The 23753-nt window shown below is 48.3% G+C and overlaps 1 protein-coding gene across 1 annotated transcript in view; it reads right to left on the bottom strand.

Moving 5' to 3' along the window:
- Positions 1 to 23350, bottom strand: part of NFASC (neurofascin) — a 188944-nt gene extending 165594 nt beyond the window's left edge. Inside the window, exon 1 of the mRNA XM_068538469.1 lies at positions 23280 to 23350. The gene's annotated coding sequence lies outside the window, so the exon portion shown is untranslated. The remainder of the gene's footprint in view (positions 1 to 23279) is intronic.
- Between the last annotated feature and the right edge of the window lie 403 nt (positions 23351 to 23753).

Raw genomic sequence — 23753 nt, 5'->3', positions numbered from 1 at the left:
TTCTCACCAGGGACTCACCAGGGGACTGAACGGCTCCTGCCTGGACAGGGGTGGAAGGGGACCCTGAAGGAGGAAAGACTGGGACTCTGGCTAAATACACCATCTCCTGATGATCCTCACCGAGAGAAAGGAGCAGAAATGCCCCCAGGTAAGGCAGATCTGTGCTAAGCTGGGACTGGGGTTCCTGTATCCCCCAGACGAATGGATGACAGCGGGAGGACTGACCAGGCTGGAAGGACTCCAAAGGGGTTCACCTCCGCAAGGATGGCAAAGTGAAAGGAGACACTTGTCCTAGGGAGGCAGCCACAAAAAGGCTAATCCCAGGCTGGCACACACCCACCTGTCCAAGGGCCCCCTCCCTCCTCAAACTACAACGTCTGCTGGGAATCAGTATGCAGTTTCTCACTGCAGGTAATTAGGTCAGCTTAGAGGATTTCCCCGGTCAGGAGGGTAGGGGAGGCAACGCAGCCGGGCTCTACTGTCTCAGGTCAACCTCCCGGCTGCTGAGCTGGCCCCTCCCCCAAGACAGGCACTCACCTCCTGGGTGAAGTGTCTGCCACAAAATGAAGCGGCCCAGGTGGGGAAAGTGGAAGTAGTTGAGGTCACCTACACGCAACCCCCACTCGCAGTGGGATGAACCCACGGCCCAGATATCAGAATGAGCAAGGGAAAGAGAAGTGGCAAGGATTTTGGCTCTTGCCGAGAGTCTGTGAATAGGTCAGACAGAAAGGCCTGGAGGGTGGAGTGAGGAGCAGGCAGCCTAAGGGCAGCCAGCGAACAATCTAGCTGCAAGGTTATGCTAATGGTCAAGTCTAGGTTTGAGAGACAGTCAGGAAGCTTGCTTGGAGCCTGTTCAAGAAGAGCAGAAAAGAAGCCAATCAGCTCTCTGGTGGCCCATCTCTCTCTAGCCCCTCCCCCTTCCCTCTTTCCTATGCCAGCAGAGATCCGGTTGAGTAGCAGGCAGAAAGGGCGTGTCCTGAGAACCCCACTGAGAAACTCATTCACACCTTCACCACGGGGATTCCCTTCTCACTCTCCAAGTGGGCAAGTCAAGAGCATCAGAGACTTCTCTCAACATGTCAGTGAGATCTGGAGGGGCTGGCATGGGTTTGACACCATACCAGGACGTATGCACCGTGTGAACAGCTGCGTTCAGGACACACACATACACAGCAAATGCCTCCCTCAGATAGGAACAGAACATGAAGGACTGGCTCAGGGTTATAAACCCTATGCTTCAATTGGCTTCATCTTAACTGCACCCCAAAAAAATATGGGAGCCAGTTACTGAGCCCTGACTATAGAAAGATACAGAAAGAAGGCCCTAGGCTGGGGCTTGGAGAGGCCAGTCAAGTCTAAATGGGGTATATGGAGACACACACACACACACACACACACAGGAAATGACCAAAGTTGAAGAGAATTAACATATAAGAATATAAGCTAATGTGATTATAGGGAACTAAAAGCAATCAATTATCTGCAGCAAATGTCCAGGCCTATGATAGCTTACTTCTGAGCCTGAATGAATGCAGTGGGTACCCCACTTCTAATATGGGCTCAAAGTATATAAAAGCATTTGTTTTCAGCCTCAACAAAAGAAAAATTAGGAAAGATAATCTGTGTAAAAATGATATGCAGTAGGTCATTCATAAACCAAATGTGGACTGTAGATTATCTAGGGTTTGGGCTTTCTGTGACATTGCTTCCCATCTGTTAATGTGGTCAGAAAAGAGGCAAGCCAGGCTGGGAGGAAGTGGCATGGAGACAGTGTCTACTGACAGTGCAGAAGATGCTTTAGGCTATGTGAGGCCTCAGATGTGTCCCAACTCCAAGTCCGAGGGCCTTTCCTCCAGACCAGGCCATTAGCATCTCTTTCAAACATGTAGCTAAAATTCTGATGCCATTGAAGACACGCCAGCCAGCTCACCCAGTCGAGGCATGCCTAAGAGTTTGGTGAGAGCCCCCATGGTGCCACAGCAGTGCTCCCAGGAGTCCCAGGACCAGGCCCCAAACTCATCCATCCCTGGACTGACCTTTGCCAAAGACAACTTTTAGGGGAGAGAGCAGTGACCATTTGGCCACACTCATTTCTGAGCCCCACTAGCAGGCTCCAGCCATTGAGGCCAGCAGAGCAGGCCACCATCCCAGGCCTGGGGTCAACTGGCCTCTGATTAAACACTCCCTAAGACACAGAGCTCACTCCTCGCAAGGCTTCTCACTCCGCTTCTTATTTTGAGGAAGCTCTTATAGGGTCAGATGATGTCTAATGTCCCATCCAACTCTATAATCCAATGAGTCTAATGGTTAGGAAGTTCTTAGGTAAGTTGGACAGAATGTTGCTTTCTGTAGTTCTGACATCTGGACTCTCAAAGACCTTGTCTAATCCCATTTCCAACAACAATCTAGGGGAAAGGGGGCACACTGTGTCCACCACCCCCAAACCAGCATATTCTCCTGTTCTTCATCATGGTTTTCAGACCCTGCACCATCCTAGAATCCTAGTGTGTCAGAGGCAGAAGGAACCTCAGAAGTTGTTCTTGTTAACGCTTCCCATCTTTCTATCTTGTAATCACGCCAAGGAAATGATAACATAATTTGGTTATTTTTGCATATCTTTAAATTTAAAAATATGCTATTTTAGATCAGATTATTATTAAAATTTTTATAAAGTGCAGTTTTAACACAATCTTTAATAATGGTTATTACATGCATAAATTTGACTCTCCCCCTTCCCAATTTAGCAAGTCGCACACACTGTCCAATTTAGTTCAGGTTAACTATATAAGAAGAAGCATGATTTGTTAACACAATTTTAGATGGCATATTATATCATGTCAGGCTTGGGGATCAAATTACACTATAATAATTTAATCAAATGTTAAGATACAAAAATAGTCAAAAGCTGCTCTCACATCCTGAAGTTGGAAATTCTTATCCTTGGTGCTTTGTAAGTTTGAAATTTTGTTTCTGCAAGAGAGAAGTATTCAGACTAATTTACATGCACTTCTCTGTTATAGGTGTAAAAAGTGTTTATTCCCAGTAAATGAAAATCCACTTTAGGTATATTTATCACTTTTTTTGAGTATTAGAAACATCTTGATGTGCTATATAAAGATTCTGGTCAAATGAATACAATCTGGTAACCGTCATCTTCAGGCAAATTTGTAGAATTATTATTATTGTGTTCCTCATTAGCTCTGTGACGTTCCATGTTTCCTGTCTCCACTCACGGTTCATTATGGATAAACGCAACAATAGATGACTAAGAAGAGAAGCAAATTAAAACTCTGAGGGCAAAAGCACCCTGCAGTCAACAGTGTTAAGAAGATAATATAGTACCTAATCTCCTCGAGGTCCTCACACCTCACACGCTAGGAGAGCCCCAATCTGTCTCATATTAAGGAGGAAAAAATGGAATAAAAGTATTAATTGATTAAAAACAGAAATGAAGGGGCTTCCACGGCGGCACAGTGGTTAAGAATCTGCCTGCCAATGCAGGGGACATGGGTTCGAGCCCTGGTCCGGGAAGATTCCACATGCCACGGAGCAACTAAGCCCGTGCGCCACAACTACTGAGCCTGCACTCTAGAGCCCGCGAGCCACAACTACTGAAGCCCACACGCCTAGAGCCAGTGCTCCACAACAAGAGAAGCCACAACAATGAGAAGCCCGTGCACCGCGATGAAGAGTAGCCCCCGCTCGCCGCAACTAGAGAAAGCCCATGCGCAGCAACGAAGACCCAACACAGCCAGAAATTAACTAACTAACTAAATAAATAAATAAATAACGTCAGATGACATTTTAACCACTTGAGAGCCCCCAGAGTTTTAGAATTACAGGTTAGGGAAGAGGTCTTGTTCAACCATCACCTCACCCACTGCTGCACTGAATTTTTTAATGAAGAAACTGAGGTCTACCGAGAAGGATTTAGCTGAGGTCTCCTGGTGAGTCGGGGCTGAGTGAGGCTCAGTACCCAGTCTCCTGACTCTGAGTTCTCTCCTCTCCCTGTGCACCCAGCAGCGACAGGATGGCTCCAAAGCCCATTTGAGGGTGAGGTCCTGTCAAGGGACCAGACCGGAAGAGAGGGGAACGAGTTGCCACAAAATGCAGACTGTCCTGTTTGCCTGGTTACGCCACACAGCAGCAGGCACAGCTCTTTTCCCACAGGATATACCTGATAACTGTTTCTTGGATGAATAAATGGAATTGTAGCAGGGCCAGGATTTGTATACCTGCTTCTCCTTCTCACCCCTGGGTCATGCTGAATCTGTTCTTGTCCCCTTTCCACAGAGTTGGGACAGTTTCTATCCCATCAAGAAAGCAGTCCCTCACGACCCAGCTGCTGGCACCTCCCGGAGGATAAATAGACCAGGACATGGTGTGGTCCACCACGCCGGCTTAGTCCCTTCGGACTGCTCCAAAAATAATACCACAGACTGGGTGCCTTACAAACAACAGAAATTTACTTCTCACAGTTCTGGAGGCTGGGAGTCTAAGACCAGGGTTCCAGCACGGTCAGGTTCTGGTGAGGACCCTCTTCCGGTTGCAGACGGCTGCCTTCCTGCTGAGTCCTGACACAGTGGAAGGGATGAGCTAGCTCTCTGGGGTCTCTTATATAAGGGCACTGATCCCATTCATGAGGGCACCACCTTCCTGACCTCATCACCTCCCAAAGGCCCTACCTCCTACTACCATCACCTTAAGCATTAGGTTTTCAACATATAAAATTTGGGGGGAACACAAGCTTTCAGACTATAGCAGGCTCACACTTGCGAAAATGAAAGAGTTAGATCAGCGGTTCTTCAAATGCGGTCCCTGAACCAGCAGCAACATCACCTGAGAACTTGTCAGAAATGCACATTCTTGGGCCCCACCCCAGAAGGCCTGACTCAGGAACTGTGGGGGTGAGGCCCAGCAACCTGTGTTCTAAGAAGCCGTCCAGGGCGCTCTGATGCAGGCTGAAGTCTGAGACTCAAAGAGTAGCCTGTGTTTAAGGTCCCTTGCAGCTCTGACAGTTTCTATCCCAGCCTGGATAATGAGACAGTGGTCTGGATGACGATGGTATCCGGGAACGCTGGCAGAGCTCTCGCAGCACCAAGTACTCTTCTGAACACTCCACGTAAAATGACTTAATGCCCCAATGGAAGCCGATCTCTGCAGGGAGGCTCAGACGCAAAGAGTTGAGGTTGACGGGCCCAAGAGTGAGGCCACATCCTCCTACTCAGTGGCTGCTGCCCTCCAAGCCTTGTTCAATAAGCCCCAAAGGGAGGCCTGAGAAGCAGGCTAGAGGCAGACACCAATCCAAACGTCTGTAAACACGCAGCATTTACCCAGGCCAGCTGGTCTCCCTGGGCCACACCTGCCCTCAAGTGCTCTAGGACTCTCTTCCCAACGTGTCAAACCTGACTTTTGTACTTTGAACAATGCAGGGTCATTCAAATAATGGCCTGCATGATGTTATTGCTAATTATTTGATTTACTAACAGTTGGGGCAGGGATGATAATGTTTCTAAGTTGCAGGTGAAGATCAGAAGCTAATAATAAATAAATAAGTAAGTAAGTAAGTAAGTAAGTAAGTAAGTAAGTAAGTAAAGATCAGAAGCTAGGCTGTAGCTGGGACCAGGAATGAAACATCCTGAGAAGGGGCAAAGGACCCTCCAAGACCCCTGTCCTTGTCCTCTGTCCCCAACAGCCGACTTCTGGCAATAACTCTCAAACCAGGATAAGATCAACTGAAAACATGCACATCAAATCTTAATGGTTCTCAACAGCGGCCCCCAGTTGAGAGCCAGCAAGGAAATGGGGATCTCAGCCCACAGGGAACTGAATTCTGCCAATGGAAGTGGACCCTGAGCTCCAGATGAGAATGAAGCCAGGCCAACACCTTGATATCAGCCTAGGGGACACCGAGCCCGAGAACCCGATGAGCCAGTCTCAGACTTCTGACCTACAGAACTGTCAGCTAATAAATGGGTAAAGTACCAAAAAAAAAAAAAAAAAAAAAAAAAAACTTAATGGTTCTTATTTCTAAGTGATTGGGGTTTTTGTTTGTAAATTTTTTCAAGTTTTATAACTTTTACCTTTATAACCAGAAAACTAACATTTAAGAAACATAAAATGTGGATTTCTGTACTTTACTGTATATATGCTTTACTTTAATACAAGTTATTAAAAAACTAATGACAAAGGGGATTGTGTCCAACCCACTGAGCCTTTCTATCCCTGCTAAGAGGTAGCGTCAGTTCCTGGACAGGATGCATGAGAAGGACAGGATGAATTCTCAAGACTTCCCTGGTTGGGGCTCTGAGTCCCTGAGTCTCAGTGTGTCCCTCTGGGAAATGGGGAAATGATCACTGTTTCCAGTGGGTTGATGGGAAGACAAAGGCAGAGCCAGAAATGAGTCCCTAAGACCCAGACTGCCCTCCACCTGTGTATTCATCTTCTTATCAACAACATAGCTGAGACGAATGCAATTGAGGGATCCTGTGAGCTTTTACCTCAGAAAGAGACAAACCTGACAACTCCCACCACTACTGCTTACCCCCCATGCCTACTGCTCATAGGGAAAGAAGCAAAACACAAAGTGGCCTGTCTTCAAATGGAGATGGAAGTGCATCCGTCACCGGGCCAGGGAAGAGTCTCTCATAACCTACTGGGTTTGTGGAATTTTCTGGAGAGAAAAGGTAGAAGGGGGTGGGGAGTGGCAGGAAAGAGTCAAGTCCTCTACAACCCCCCGACTTCCCAAGGGCACCAGAGGGTAACCGACACAAAGGAAAAGAGGCTGGTGGACTCTGGGGGAAAGAGCTAGTCGGGACTCTCCCCTGCCTATGGAAGTCAGTAGCCCAGTGGGAAAAAGAGAATTCGGCCTGGCCCTCCCCCTTCCCCACTGTCTCACACTGGCATCTGGGGTAGGTGGGTGGAGAGGCGTGGGGCAGCAAAGGTGCTCTACAAGCAGACGGTGGTGAGACAACCTTGGGCTACCAGCCGGGAGGTTGGGTTCTGCTCCTCACTTTGCTATTAGGTTGCTGCCAGCTTTGAGCGAGTCCCTTCCTCAGGCTTCATCCTCCTCCTGTGCAAAGTGAGGGACTCCCCAAGCTCAGATGTCTAAGAAACCCATGAGATACTAAGGCTTCCCCATAACCAAGGAATCCACCAGCTGGTCAGACCTGTGCCTTTTACTCCAGCGGGAGGGAACAGGGTGGTGGTCAGGGTTACAGTGGACTTTCTGGCAGGGAAGGATCTTCTCAGCATTCAGGAGAACACCGAAGGTTAAGAGCTCAGTAAGACAGAATCTGACTGGAACCAGAAGGGTCTGAACTGAAGCCCCGACCACACAGCTTACTAGCCGAGCAACCTCAGAAAAAAGCCATCAAGCTCCCTGTGCTTCCCTTTCCTTGCCCGTAAAGCAAGGCCACTGAAAATACTTCCTAAGTGAGTGTGGAGTGAGACACCTATTAAAAGCCCATAGCACATAATCAGCTCTGAGTATATGGAAGCTGCCATTATTCTAACCTCACTCTTCCTATTATTACTACTACTGCTGCTGCTGCTATGACAACAACCAGGGATGGGGGAGGTCACAGGCGGCTAAATGCCTAGAACCCATGACCATAGCACACTTCCTGTCCTCCCACTGGTGGTCAGGCTGATAACCAAGGTCAACTTACACACACCTGAAAGAAGAAAACCACAGGGGCTCCCAAAAGACAGTCACATATCAGCCTTGAGTTATCTCCTCCCAGAATGAGTGCCCAGTAGAGAAAGAGATTTACTTTTCAGGAAGCTTAACACCTTCCTTCCTCCCCTGCCCCCCAGCCCTACACACACAGAGCCAGCAGTCTTCCATCAGTACCATGGAGAATTCTAGGATAGACTGGGGCAAAGGTTGAGCAGGTGCCAGCTGCCCAGCTGCAGCTGAATATAGGGCTCAGAGCAGCCTACACAAAACAAATTAAAACTGAACAAGCAAGCTAGCCAGCAGCCACATAGCCAGTGGTCATGCAAGAAGACAATGGGCTCTTCCCAGGCCTGGCCACCAAGTCCCGTGGCTGTTGAGACCAGGACTTGAAACGCTGCCAGAGCTGGGAGGGTGCAGTGATGGTCACATGGTGTTCTGGGCCAGAGCTGCTTGAACTGCTCTCCATCCCCCTAGGGATCCAGGGCTTGCCTTATGCTAGACACCAGCTGAGACCTGTGTCCCAGAAGAAGCTCAGGAGAGAGCCAGACTGGGAATCCACAGGTAGATAATTTGGCTTGGCTCTGCTCTGATTCATGCTCCTTCCTGAACCGGTCACCCAACTCTCTATGCTTTGGTTTCCCCACCTCTACAGTGGAAATGATACATTAACTCAGGGTATTAACTTGGTGTGGCAAGGGTATGATAAGGACACAAGTAGATTACAGGAAGCAAAACTAGGGAACTGAGATGGCTTATTATAAGAAATGAACTCTCATACTCTGGACTGATACGTGGTCTCACTTCTAGCTCTGTTTCATTGACTAACCTTGTGTTGATTTCCTCCCTGTGTCTGTGCCTCAGGAAAGTCACCTCTTTCTCCCCACCATCCTTTTTCCTTATAGGTGTGGCCAGCATGAAATTAGAAAATTAGGGCTTGAGGATAACTGGATTGTCCATTTCTTCTGAATTTCTACCTCCTCCCCTTTGGAGACACTCCCTAATGAGCTTGTTAGGAGCACAGAAAGAGTAAGAGCTCTGTCTTTCAAAGCTCCACTCTAAATCTCCTCCTTGAGTCTTCCAAACTACCATAGATTAAAATGAACTCTCTCTTAAACTCCAAGAGCTATGTGGTCCAAACCATACATTTGCATTTATTCTTTATTACTTTGTGTAATTAGTCATCTTGACCATGCATGGCTGCCTGGTACGCTTGCTCAACTGGAGTGCAAGGTTTTTGAGGGCAAAGATTGCCTTTCCTTCTCCACTGTAATTCTCATAGTACCTAGCACGCAAATGAGCACCTATTTGAGGCTCAAAACTATTTTCTGATTGCTCCCCAAAGTTGTTAGGTGTACTTGAATAGGGCAGGGCATGAAGCTACTATAAGGAAGGGAAGGCGGGGAAGTAACAGCAGCTCACTTTCATCGGCTACTTGTTATTTGCCAGGCATTATGCAAAGGGGTTCATGTGCATTATCTAATTTAATCTTCACAAATCCATGCAGGGTAAGCACGATTTAACTCCCCGGTTTACAGATGAAAATTAGAGAAGATTTAAGTCATTTGCCAAAGATCACACAACTAGTGAATAGAGAGACAGATTGGAATCCAGGCAGCCTGATTCCAGGCCCTTGCTCTTGCACTATCTTCTACTTGCAAGACCAGATGCATGCCCTTGAGCATTCCACACTGGGAGCTGAGAAAAACAAACCTGGGAGGGCAGAAAGAGGAGAAAGCAGATAAATGATCTAGAGCAAAAACAGTCCAAGCCAGCAGAATATCTTTAGCCACCACTGAGTAGTCCTTGGCCTGTTTTGGTCTGTCCCCAACATACCAGCATCTGGGTAGACCCCAGATGATGTCACCAGCCTGTGGAGAAACAAAGCATTCTTGCTCTCAGAAGCCCCCACTGTAACTTTTTAGGGTGCCATCCAAAAGCTTTCTCTTTATTTTTCAAGGTTTAAGAATGCAGGGGAACCATGGGATGTGTTCAGAGAGGTTTTTCCCAGTCTGACTCGGAATGGGGCCCTGACCCCACTCCCACACCAGCCTTCCAGAACTTTCCAGAAGGATCCAGCAACACAGCGTCATAGTCTTTTGCTACATCTCCTTTTAGCTTGACTTCCCCCTAACCTGCACATTCCACATTCCCCAACTGTCCGTGCATCATAAAAGCCTCCGCTGCTGTGAAGGCAGCCAGATGAAGAAGGAAAAGAGCCAGAGACCTGGGGCCCACCAGCCAAACCCACCCAAGTCCCAGAAGCCCAGTAGGCTCACGCTGATTCCTAAACTACCCAGGAAAGGTTGTGCTGGAACAGCCACCGTCCGTGGGAGTGAAAAGATTAAGCACTAAGACCCCAGACCTCTACAGTCAGATAGGGTATTTAACGGTGTCACACAGACAGGTCGTGTGTGGTCAAGCTTTTGGGTGATAGGGGATTCATTTTTTAGCCCAGGCCTAACTGGAAGTCCTTATTCTTATCAGAGGGGCAGCATGATGACCATGCACAACCAGAGAGAGGAAACAGAGTTCTCAGAAACAGAAAGCCCTAGGGACACTCAGAGAGAAAGAGAAAGGAAAACCAAAATATAAAATGGAGATTTAGCAGAGAAAATATTGAAGCAACACAGTGGATAAACACTCTGCACTTAAAAGTAAACATTGAACAATTCATAAACAAAGCTTAAGAGAGGTCTGGATGCTGTAATACTACTGGCTTTGATATAGGAAAGCAATATCTCAGCACAGAATTTCATGGAATGCATAAGAAAAAAAATCAGCCAAATTGGAACACAGCAAGAGGACGAATGTAGACCAGATACATGAACAGAGAGTTAGTCATTTCTCAGTGAGGAGCAGAAATTTATATCCAAAGCCCCAACATGGGATATGTGTAGTGCCTGTGTAGTCATGCTTGAGTTTCCTGTCCCAGTGAAATATATATATATATATATATCTCTTTCTCAGTGTGGATTCTGTTAGACTCAGCTAACATGTGATAAGATCCTGAGTTAAAGAACTCTTCCAGGTAAAGACAGATAAGCATCTGGACTAGGTGGATCCCTCCATAACTGGGCAGACCATGCAACTCAGCACCACCCGCCCCCCGCTCTTTTACTGAATAGCTTAGCCAGGATGACTTCTGCCAGGATGTGTCCTTGTCATAATTGCAGCACTGCTGAAGCTAGAGAGGTGGGCAGAACAACAGACATTGGGATCTCCTCTCAGTGCTAAATCTATTGGAGAAGACCCCCCCACACACACCGCAGGATAGGAGCACGAGCACAAGATGATGAAAATATTCTATTGATGTTACATGTGTGGATGAAGGGAGGCTCCTGGGATTGTCCCCTTTTATGTTCCCATTTTCTTTTAGCACCAGAATGAAAGGTAAACCTCGGCAGGCAAAACAGACGAGAGCTGGGTTCAGTGGCTCTGTCAAGCAGAGAGGGGACCGTGGGACAGATGGTGATTCTTCTGGGCGGAAAGTGTCACAGCCTCCGCCTCGGGGCCTGATGAAGACTCAGAGCAGTGGTTCTACAGTGCCTTGTGGGCCAAGACTCAGAAGACTTCGGTGCCATTGGACCCTAACGTTCCCTAACAGAAGACTGGAGTTTCTGTGTTACCCAGACTCTTACCTCACTCTTCAATACAAGTGACTCCCAGACACAGAAAATTCTCAAACAAGGGGCCATCAGCCCCATGTTGGAATTCAGAGTTGCCCATTGGCTAATGAGCCAGGATTAGGAGACTTTGGAATCAGATCCAATGCCAGCTCTGCCGCTTAGAGCTATCCTACTTTGGGCCCATTCTGAGCAACCATTATTCCACGTGATGGATATAAACATCCAGTCCAAGGTTGTGATGAATCAATGAGACGACAAAAGCCAAGCATCTAGCATAGTCCCTGACACAGGGCAGGTGTCTGGTCAACAGCCCCTCCCTTAGCCCCTGGCTTCCTGTGGACAGAGGCACACATGGTGGGACCTGGGAGCGTCTGTAGAACAAGGGTTGGAAGACCAATACCTATAGCTCAGCCAGCCACTTTTAAAATGAATTCTTACACAATCGCTCATCTGTACAACACTAGCATTTATAGAGCCCTTTCTCCTATATTATTCTTATTTAAATAGTCTTATTAGGTAGGCATTATTGTCCCCATTTTACAATTGAGAAAATTAAAGCTAAAGAAGGTTAGATAACTTGCTCTAGTCCTTTCAGATCCCTAATCCGTCTGGTTTTCAGATCCCTAATCCAGTGCCCTTTCTGCCACCCCACACTGGAATAATCATCCATTCAATATATATTTCCTGAAAGTTTACTATGTTCTGGGCATGGATCCAGGGACTGGATACCCACTTTGACTGGTTCTAGGAGTAGCACTGGTCTGCTCTAAGCCAGCCACATTCTTTGATCCCTCATGGCTGGTGGTACATCCATGGGAGCAGTGGCCAGAGTGATAGAGCGAGCCGCCGACCACCTTCATGCTGACTGAGGACAGCTGTGGGGCAGGGCTGGTGAGGTAAGACATTCTGCGCCTTCGAGGCACTTATCATCTCCTGGGGTAAGGAAGGAATAGCCAGGTGAAAAGCAGATCAGAGGCAGGAGAAAAACCATCCAGAGAGCCAGTGGTTCTCAGCCTGGGCTGTATATTAGAATCACCAGGGGGACCTTTAAACATTCCTGTGCCGAGACCCAACTCTTAGAGATTGTGAATTATTTGGCATAGAGAGGGTCCCAGCATCAGCACATTTAAAATCTCCCCAGGTGAGGCTAACTCGTTGCCAGGTTGAGAACACACGTCTAGGGCCTTGCCAATCAGAGTGTGCTTTGCTGACTGGCAGTACTGGCATTACCTGGGAGCTTGTTAGAAATGCAGACTCTCAGGCCCAATCCAAACCTACTGATTCTGCCTCTGCACTTTAACAAGATCCCAGGTGACTCATGTGCTCGTGGAGGATGGAAAGGGCAGGCTCCTCCCTGTGAGTCAACCAGAGAAGTCCCTCCCCAGCCCCAGCTGGGAGATGCAGCCCACCTGCTCCCCAACAGGCAGGGCACACCCCTCGAGTGTAGAGCAGGGGGCTCAGGTGACTTCGGGGAGCCACGTCACTAAGCTCTGCTTCTCTCGTCGCCTCCAGAGCCTCACCTGAGCCTGCATCATGGGGCTCCATGTACCAGAGCTGCTGGAGTCCCAACAAGCCCCTCTGTGACCAGGAGGGAATCTGAGAGCAGGACCCTGTTACCATTTCAGTGACAAGAAAAAAAAGGAGTTTCTTCCTCTTCCACACAGTCTTTGCCCACCCCCCCCACCCCCCGAGTGTCTTCACCACAGAAGAGGCAAGCTCAGGATAGCAGCGCCTCGGCACAGCCCCAGCGAGACAGTGAGCTGCCTGATCCACCATAAAGGCAGCACTGTCACTGCAGGCATGGGGGTGGCTGGTACCAGCTAAGCCTCATGAAGGAGGGAATCCTCAAGAGAAGGCCAGACAGAGACACACACATAAAATGACCCTTCCAGCATCCTGCACCCCTCCCCCAGCTCTGTATCCCTCCTACCACTTCAGTCTTTGTTTCTGTCTATCAGATGTGTGTGTGTATAATTTTTCACACATGTCTGCCTTTGCTCTCCCATTAGACTGAGATCAACCATCCTTGCCTCCTCCTTTGTCACTGCCCACAGTACCAAGTACAGAGACTTATGCCCAGCAGGGGCTTCGTAAATATTATTTGTATTCATGCACACACATTTTCTAGGAGTCAAACTGATAGCTCCAGGCTAACAAAGAGCTACTCAACAAGCAGGCATTTATTAAGATTATCAGAACACTGAGAGTCTATGGAAGAAAACTGTAAGGCATGGCTTCAAAAAGCACACACTCTGGTTTAGGAAACCAGACTTATACATAGAAAGCCTAAGACCTGAGACCCAAAGAAATCAAACGTGTTTAGGATATGTGCACTGGCACATGCCTATACAATGGAAATTTTCTGCTCCAGTCTTTTGACAGGTTATTATTACTTGCTTATTAATTGGCATTTTAAAGCATTTTCCCCCTCTGGTATCTCTACGACTGACCCACATCCCCATCCTGGGCCACATCCACCATACCAGGTAAACAAGATGAAATGCCTACAGTCAGAAAGGGAGATGGATCAAGACCAGGAACTTCTCTCTGCTGGATGCCCACAAACATCTGATGTAACAGCACAAAATCTGTACCCCACCTCACAACAAAGCCAAGTGTCCAGGGCCATACACACTGCGTTGCTTGCCCATTCAAGGTTCCAAAAAGTCTCGGATCAGGTCCCTGGGACCAGAGCCAGAATCCAAGGAGCCTCCTCCCTGCCCTTGAAAGGAAAACCGCAGTGCGTCACGCATGGTTGTCCCCACTGTGACAATAAAAAAGGGCAAAACTCACAGCCAGGCGTGGACTTTCAGTTCAGATTCAGCTTGGGGTTTTCTCCAGCAATGTGTCAGACTCATCCCCATTCAACAGTCCATTTTTACTCTAAGTCAAAGAGGTTTAGGTATGAGGGACAAATATGCAAGGGTAAGTGCAAATTGCAAGGATTCTGACATTAGAGCTGCGCAGTTTAATACAGTAGCCACACATGGCTATTTAAATTAAATTAAAAATTCAATTCTCAGTCACATTAGCCACATTTCAAGTGCTCAATAGCCACATGTGGCTAGTGGCTACCATGTTGGACAGTGCAGATACAGAACATTTCCATCATCACAGAAAGCTCTATTGGACAGCACTAATGTTGAACATTGAGATGTTTCATTTGAAGCAATGAGTAGGGTCTTCTGGGAACTTTTGTTGTTCTCTCCAGCACATTGCTTCTTTCACAATGAAAGAAGCAATGTGCTGAGAGTCTCATGTAAATACAAAGACTCTAAGGCAAAGTTCATAGGGCTACAAATTGGGTCATTTTAACATGCATATGTGCACACACATGGTCACTCCTTCTTAAAAGGGCCGTTACCAGTTTCCCCCAACCCAAACTTTTGCTTTCATCACAAGGATTGTTAAGTCAGATGCTGCAGACCAATTTGCTGCCAGAAAGCCCACATGCTACCTAGTCCTAGCCAGAACAGTTTTCCAGATCCCTTTTGGGTGGTTCCATGCATTCCCTGGCTTTACCTTTTAACCTGGCATCACCAGGGAGAAAAATCTTGCAGATGGCAGCTCAGCACCCTGGACAGCGACAAGCTCCCAACCAGCCAACAAGTGTTTAAAAGTTCCAGTACTCCCCCTTTTCTCCACCCTTCAGAAGCAACTATCCCCAGACACCACTGCCTGTGAAGGGGTTTCCCATTCACTTCTCCTAACACCACAATCTTGTCTTTAGAGGAAGAGCAAGCTCAGCTAAGAAGCTTAAATGCTCCTCACCAAGACAAAGTCCAACTCCTTAGTCAAATTCAAGATTCTCTGGAGTCTGGCCCCAGCTGGTCCCTCCAGCTGTACCTTCCACTGCTCCAGCCTGGCCAATTCAGTGCCTGAGTATAAGTTCCCTCCTCTAAACCTTTGATTCTGCTCCCTTACCCCACCAGAAATGCCATTCCCTTACCTTTATCTATTCAAATCCTACCCATCCCTAGGGACCCAGACCAGCCCCTGTTTCAATTCAAAACCTTCCCAAAGGACTTTAGTCTACATTGATATCTTCTCTTCTCTGACATCTCAAAGCATTCCTAGTTTAGATCATGCTTTAAGGAACTTGATTACACACCCTCTTGTACAATTACTAGGTTCATATATAGTGTTTAAAGTGGCCTGGTATGTGGAAGAATGGACTTTGCCAGAAACTAGCCATTTTGATCAGTAAAATAATGATCTTAGACTAAACCATCTCTAACATTCTATGAGATTCTCTCAAAACAAATTGCCACCCAGAAGTGTGCTCTGCTCATAATAAAGGCTTCAAAGACTAAAGAGCATTGTGTAAAAACAAACCAAGGCACAGCTCAGAGTTGGGATCAGCCAGAGAACCCTGGTTTAGCTCCCAACATGAGTCACAAAGGCTTCATTTCCACTCAGTGTGTGATGATGATCAGAAAGAGATCTAGTTTCTGTCCTTGCCCACGTCAGCATAGGAAAATTGCCTGTGGCCTCAGAGGCATTTTCCTTCATAAAGAACATGTCACCTCCAACATGTGGAAAAATACCACACAATGGGTATTATAACCGTAGCATTGTAACAATGTCTCTCATACAAACATGCATGGATAGGTCAACCAACGCCTGACAGCAGTGTACTAACTCCATTACTAATTATGCATAAGCCCAGATAGACTATGGAAAATAACAAAAAGCATAATCTTTGTTGGTGCCCCCAAATAAAACTCTGACTAGTCTTACAAGTCAAGAGGTTCCAACGGGGAGAGAGAACTGACTTAAAATTTCAGCTCAATATTTTACTTCTTGTCAAAATGATAGTTATAGTACCTCCTCATGTTTAAAATACTATTCTCAAAGCATTCAGTTTATGGATCTACATACAATAGGATACAGGGATGATTCTTTCCCTCTTGCACATGGAGAAATTAAGGCCCAGAAATGTTTAATAACTTTTGTATTGCAAATAAAGATCACACTAGAATGAGAATCTAGTTGGAATAATTTCAATAACATAAGCAGCATGCACACACGAACGCACATATACATGTACACACACACATTCAAAGAACTCAATAATATAAAGAGATGAGGGAGTTCCCTGGCGGTCCAGTGGTTGGGACTCCGAGCTTTCACTGCTGAGGGTGCCGGTTCAATCCCCGGTCAGGGAACTAGGATCCCGCAGGCTGCCGAGCAAGGTCAAAAATAAATAAATAAATAAAAGTGGAAAATAATATAAAGGGATGAGTTATGAAACTCACTGACCCTGGAACTGGAAGGTGCCACTGAATACTTGCAAAAAAGTGCCAAAGCAAATTGGCCAGCATCGGTAAAGAAGGAACTCTCATCACTGGGAAAAGTCCTTGGAAGTGCTCTGCCAGCCATTCACTCTCATCCCAGAAAGTCATAAGATCTGAGAACAAAATTTAGCATCTGGTCAACCTACCCCAGTTGGCCTAAACTGGATCCAGGAAAGTGAGTTCAGCATGAAGGCCAGAATCATCCTGTCTTAAGCCCTTCCCCAAGCCAACCATCCTAAGTGCTCGGACAGGGAAAGCAGTGAGACCCCAGTATGACCAGGCTAGAAAAGTAAAGGCTCCATTACTCAGGATCCTCTATGACTATGTCTCAATATACTGTTCCCTCACCAGGGAATTACACGCACCCACCACCCAAGCCATGCCATTTATTCATCGTGACTCAAACATCGCTTGCGCACTCGTGCCTTTGAATCTGCTCCTCCTCCAGCAGCTCTGACCATTAAGTCTTCAAGTCTTGATGTCTCAAGACCCATGCAAGAGGCTTTTCCAGATCATCTAAGCCCAATATAATCTCCTGTCATCCTTCTAGCATTTACTGTCTGGAATTAGCAAATGTTTCTTAGTTTTGAATATATATCTCTTATCTCCTTTAGGGTGGAGACGAGGTCTCATGAGCCTCAATTCTGCTCCAGAAGATGGTGCAGTACCCCTTACCCACATTCAATAAATGTTTGGTGATGATGATGAGAATGCTAAGACCTCTCCAGAGGGTCACGTCACCTAAGGACAAAACTAGATATGCAACTATGTCCATGGGGCTGGGTGGGGCAGGCAGAAGGAGCCCCAAAGGGAAACCGCCTGGAGGACAACTGCTCACACAGCCTTCCTCCAAACTTCAGTGCCAGGGGCTTCCTCATTCTAGGACTGAGTCAGAAATCTTCCCTTCCTACCCTTGAGCCGCTGATCCCAAGCTGTTTATCTCGTTAACTCTATTTATTGTGATCCTGGTAAGAGGTTCTGAAGCCCTCCAAGCCCCTCTCTAATTAAATTCATTAGAACAGATTGGAGCTTTCTTTCCGCATCTCAGAAAAATTAACAACACGATTAGCATCATAATGACGGGGAGAGGGGCTGCTGGGGAGGCCTTTCAGGAGGGGCTGGCCCAGCCTGGGAAGGGAAGAGTGAAGAGGGGCAGCCGAAGGAGAAGGCAGATGCTCAGGCAGCTGCTTCCTGGAGGAGGGGAGCTACAGTAGTCAGGAAGGGATGACGACGGCCTGAGGGGATGACCCCACCAGGCCCCAGGCATTCCCACTTTTTCATGGCTTTGGGGAGAGGAAAGGCAAGACAAGAAATTAATCAATGACATGAATTCCAGAGAACAGGCTTCTGCGACTAGAGACTTTTAGCAATCTTCTAGTTTTACAGAAAGAGAAACACATTTAAGCTCTGTTAATGATGGGGCTGGAAGTAAAACATAAACCCCTCACGGTTTTCATGAAGGTGTCCTTTTCTATAAGGCTGTACTGCAGGAACCTGGGGAAAGCAGGCAGGGTGAGGCAAGTCACTTCTTTCCCAGAGAACCTGAACCCACCAAGTATTTGCTTATACCCCTGTGGGTTCCCTTATCTAGAAAACTCTCATCTTCCCTTCTTTATTAAAATTCTACCAATTTTTCAAGGCTCAGCTCCATTCCCACCCCTCTGTGAAGAGCATTGGTGAGTGTTTACTGCCAGCCAGGGAGGGTGCTGGGCCCTTCACTGCCTTATCACATTTAATCCTTATAATGGCTCTGCAAGGTTCATATTAATACTCCCATTTTACAGACTGGGAAACTGTAGCTCCTCAGCCAGTAAGTGAAAGAACCAAGGTTTGAAGGCAGGTCTGTCTGATGTCAAAAGCTGAGCACTTTCTATGATGCCATGTCACCTCCCTGACTCAAAAACCATATTGAGGCATAACTCCTTCCTTTGCAATTTTACTGTCCAGGGTCTGAAGACTTAATTATACAATGTCTTGTATTATTCCCAAGGGTTTTCACATGTTTCCATCTTATTTCCCCTATTTGAAAGCAGGAACCACATTTCTGTATCCTTCAGAAGGACACAGTAGGTACTGAAAAATGCATGCTAACTGAGCCCTTCTAACAGATTTTCCTAGAGAGCCTTGTACAAGTGGATAAAACATTCTAGTCCTACCAGGGTCAGAGAGCTCACAGGAGAGGAGCATGGGCTTTGGTGTCAAACTAATATAGTTTAAATTCTAGCTCTGCAACTCACTGTTCTATAATCTTAAATCACAACCTCTATGGGTCTGTTTCATTATGTGTAAAACCAGGATCCTAACAATACTGTTTTTGTAGCGTTAACCCTTATGAAGATGAAATAAGATGATGCACATCAAGCATATAGTAGGGTGCCTGGCACATAGTAAGCACTCTATAATGACGACTATTGTATTACGCCACTTTTATTTTTCCTAGCTTGTCTCAAAACCTAAGGAAAGGAGGGTAGTTCAAGAAATCTCAAGCTGGCTGGCACAGTCTGACCAATATCCCAGGTCAGCAAAGCTGTGGAAGTGCCTGCTCAAGCACCCAGCACAGCCATTAGCTCCCAGAGCCCTTCCCTGCAGCCCCAAGGACCAGGCCATATGCATCTAACATCTGTCCTTGCAACTAGGCCTGGGCCCTAGCTGAGCCTTTGGAGTAAACGCTCAAAAGTTTGACATCAGGCTGCTCTAGCCAAAGCAGGGGTCTATCCAAACAGTGTGGTACAATCATCCCAGGTCCTACAGCCCACTGGGACCCCTCAGCCATGCTCTTACAATGCCAGGAATCCGTTTACCTCCGGTAGAGCATTTCTTGTACCGAATTTTAATTTGTTTTCATTTCTGTGTTTCCCACTTGACTTACACACCCAACATCTAGCTTAGTTCCTAGGACATTTTCAAAGGCTCAGGACACACTAATGAAATGAGCTAAATCAGATGTGTAGTGGGGGGGGGGTGGGGAGGCATTCCTCAGACAGGTGTGGCTGGCTGTCTCTATCCTTAGGCTCTTTCCCAGTTCAGCTATGGATGTTCATGGTGACCTGTGCTCGAGTGTAACTTTTAAGGATTCCCCTGTCACTATCAACCTCCTCTCCCCTATCTGGACCTCTTTGATGACTCCCACCTGACTCTGACCTCCCAGGACTCCAAGACCCTTCCACCCATGTCAGAGCTCACAATATTTTGACTCACCTTGTTTCTGAGCACATACTTGAACTTGCTATTTCTCCATCAGCCCCCGGGCCTCTTTCCTCTGACTCACTCTGACATTCTAAGCATATTCTGACCACACTTTGCCCCTAAAATACAAGTGCTTAGGAAACAGGAATGGGAGAGTTGAGTAGCCTCGATCTTGTCCCAGAGTTCCCCCTTCAGGCTGAAGCAGTAGCCAGCAGGGTTCAGCTGCACACAGAACATCCCCTCTTCCCCCTCAAGCTGGGGATCTGGTAACATCTTGCATCTTACCTTCTTCTCCCTCACATTCAACTTCCAGGTCAGCCCTGAACCACCATTCTGACAACATCAACCAGCCCTCTTCCTAGCTGTGGAGGAGGGGGTGCTGATGCCACTGGAGTGAAAGATGCTGCTGTTCATCATTCCTGTCCCCATGTCCTCACTCAAGCTTATCTATGTTATTTGTCTGATTACTTGTCTCTTTCATTACACTGGCAGCCCTGAGAGACTCTTTTCATCTCTATGACCCCAGCACCTAGCAGAGCAGCACACTCTAGGGTTTAATTAGTATTTGTTGAATGAATAAGTATGTAACCAGCCTTAAATTCCTCTTACTTCCTTCTCCCTTCTTCTCCCAGGCCAAACAGACTGAAAACTGAACTTCTCTGCCTCTCTCTTTCTAGTTTCCTAAGAAATTCTTTTTCTAAAGACTAAGTGATGATCCTCACACCCCAGGTCTTGGATGGTCTTGGAGGAGAGTGGCACCAGGGGAAGGGAACACATTGCAACAACAGAGTGATGGGAGCCTTGGAATCCTGTCTCTCAGTCACTGCAGAAATAGGACCACCTTCTATGCCTCGCCCCTTGGATATCCAAAGCCAGAACCCAACCCCCAGATACCAGCTACCTCTTCAATGTACCCCTGAAAGATCCAGCCCGGCCCCATAAGCCCAGCCTGCATCAGCCCACAGGGAGCTAGTCAGGTCTTGCTCCAGCTCTGCAGGGAGCTGGCTTCCCTTTCTGTGTGCCTCAATGTATCCCTGCTGTAGCCTCTGTGATGTCAAACAAGGGATGAGGGATGAGATGCATTGCACAGAACTGGGAGATGTGTACATTGTTATCAGAATCCCCCACTTAACCAATCAAGCATTTCAACGTCAGGACCTTAATCCAATCAGCTCTCAGAGACGGGTCCAGGTGATGCCTCCTCCCTGGGCCAGGAAAAGCTGGCAGCTCTGGGAACGCTGATGCCAGGGGAAGCTTCCTGCCCCATCCCCACTCACGATGGGAGGGGCACAGAAGGTTGACAAAGCAGAGGACAGCCAGTCCCGCAGCTGCACACCCGCCCCTCCACCCCTTGCTGGGCACTGCCTGAATCCCATTCAGAGTTGCTGTTCATGAGCTGAAGGAGTCCACTCATGTTTCTGAAGTGAGGGAGCCTTGCGGAGAAGGGACAGGATCCGTCAGCAATTTGCTCTTAACCTCCAATTTAAGACTTGGGATTTTAGCTGAGGTCCCCAGGGCAGGAATCGGGCTGCCCTGTTTCACATTTCCTGTTTCACAGGAAACACAATTTCTGGGCTAAGTGTGAGTGAGTCTCTTTCCTCATCTGTGCTATTCATTCTCATTCTCTCTCTCTTTTTCTTTCTAAACACGCGTGCGCACGCATGCGCACACACACATGCACGCGCACACACACACCTTCAGCTGAATCCCAACACAAGAGGAAGGAATTACTCCCTCAGAAGTGCCCGCTCTGTCAGGACAAAAGGTAGAATTATTAGATGCATAGCAGACCCCACCCCCATCTTCTTTAATTCTTCCTGCAATGCAAATCCACCAGATCCAATCATCCCCAAACCAGGGGAGACAGGTCTCTGCCTTCCTTCTTCTCCCTGCCCGCTGCTCCCACAGTTGGCATGACCAATCCCCAGGGTCTCCACACACGTTTTCCCTGGGCTTCTCCTACGTATGTTTCAAGTTCGGTGGGTTGTGAACCTGCTGGTCTCCAGCTCCATACAAACAATTCAACTCCTGCCCAACCAGGTCTCAAGGCCCCGTGATCTGCCCTTGCCGGAGATTTGACTGGGGCCCAGCAGGGCTCATCACAGTTCCAAGGGTAGATAATACACACCAGGCCCTCATGCCTGGAGACAGACAGGCAGAAAAGGTACATTGTCATCTACTCCTTTGGACTGAGGAAGGAGGCATCTCTGCCCAACACACACAGACACACACACACACACACACACCACTGCCAAATGCCAAGGAAGGAATGAGGAACAGAACCTGGCTCAGGGCAAGAGAGGGGCTGCCATGGGGACCAGAGACTAGGTGATTCAGCACTCTACCCACTCAGCCCAGCCCATGGGCCACACTCATGACAGCTCCCGATGCCAAAGTGCTGACTTGGAGGCTGAGGAAGAATCCTTTCTAAAATCCAAAATTCTCCAACCCTTCAGTGGGGCTCCTCATCCAGGCCTTTGCATCCCCAGGGCTCAGATCAAGATCAGGAAGAGGGTGCTCAGCCATTTCCTTGGACCCCTGCCCCAAGGGTCCTAGTTTCCCTATGCTTAACACCTCCCCCCGGCCCCCATGCATCTAGGAAACAAACCTGAACAACTAGGGGAAGAGAGTAGCTGAAGAGGAACATAAGAGAGGCCTACAAACACCCAGCATCCTTTTCCCCCAAGCCATGAATAGGATCAAACATACAGAAGGGAGTTATAAGTGGATTCTGCAACAGCGAGTACATAGGGCCTTCAGAGCCCTAGGCCTCCCCAAGCAGGGAAGGAGGGCCCAGTGGCAGGGAGGGGGGCTCGGTAAAAGCCATGTGGCTACAAAAGCACCAGGAAGGGCAGGTGGAGAAGGCGATGGGTGGCAGGCCAGCTAACAGCCAAGGGGGAGAAGATGGGGTTCTTGAGATGGTGGAGGAGGAAACCAAGAGGCAGTTGGGAAGGGGCTGGGACAGGGTATGCAGAGGGGACCCAAGAAGGACAGAAGCTGTGAGGGAGCTGATGGAGAGACAGGCACACAGAGTGATGGGGGTATGAGCTGGGGACCAGAGCAGGGAGGGCAAGGAGAGAGCCTGGTGTGCGGGGTAGGAAAAATAGAAGGGACAGGGGTCACACAAAGCGGGGTGTGGAGGTAAACAGGTAAGGGCAGAGCTCGGGGATGAGGCAGGGACAGAAGGAAAAGGGGAAGAGAGTGAGGTGCAGGAAGGGGGAGGGGAAGCAGCCAGTGAGATAGAAAAGGTGTTGGGGCGGACGGGGTTGGGAGCTGGATGGGGTGGGGTCCAGATATTGACATACGATGGATTCAGGGCAGGTAACAGCGTGGAGAGAAGGGTCGGGGGTGTGGATGGAGGGGGATGGGGACAGGTCAGGGGATGGAGACGGACAGAGGAGGGCGGGAACAAGGGGGTGTCGCTAAATGGGTTTCCATGACCCCCGTTCTACCCCCACCCCCACTTCTCTGCTGTTCGCGCTCGCCTACCTGCAAGGGCTCGGGCTCCGGCCCTGGGTGCAGTCGGTGCTGTCCGCTGCCGGCGCCGCCACTTCCCCAGCGTCCCCTGCAGCGCCTCTCGCCGCCAGCCGCCGCATTAGGGCAGAGACCAGCCCGTGCGCGTCCCCGGGCGGCCAGCGCGCCCCCGACACCCTGCGTGCGCGCCCCCGAGCCCCTCCCTTCGCGCGCCGAGCGGGGACCAGGACGCTGGAGGAGCCGGGCTGGAGGAGCCGGGCAGGATGCTCCCGCGCCGTCCCGCCAGGCGCGCTGGGGAGCGATTGCAGGGCCTGAACCGGGGAGAAAAAGCGCCTCCTTTTCGCACAGACCCACGGGCCTCTTTGCGGACTGGCGTTGAACATGATACTAATTAGCGCCCGTTTCCGTTCGCAGAGCGCCTACTGCGAGCCAAACCTACAGGAGGAAATACGCTGGAGACCCAGGGGTATCACGTGTTTGTCCTGTCTA

The sequence above is a fragment of the Eschrichtius robustus genome, chromosome 3 (assembly GCF_028021215.1).
Source record: "Eschrichtius robustus isolate mEscRob2 chromosome 3, mEscRob2.pri, whole genome shotgun sequence".
Classification (NCBI taxonomy): Eukaryota; Metazoa; Chordata; class Mammalia; order Artiodactyla; family Eschrichtiidae; genus Eschrichtius; species Eschrichtius robustus.
This window is presented reverse-complemented; position numbering and strand designations above follow the sequence as displayed.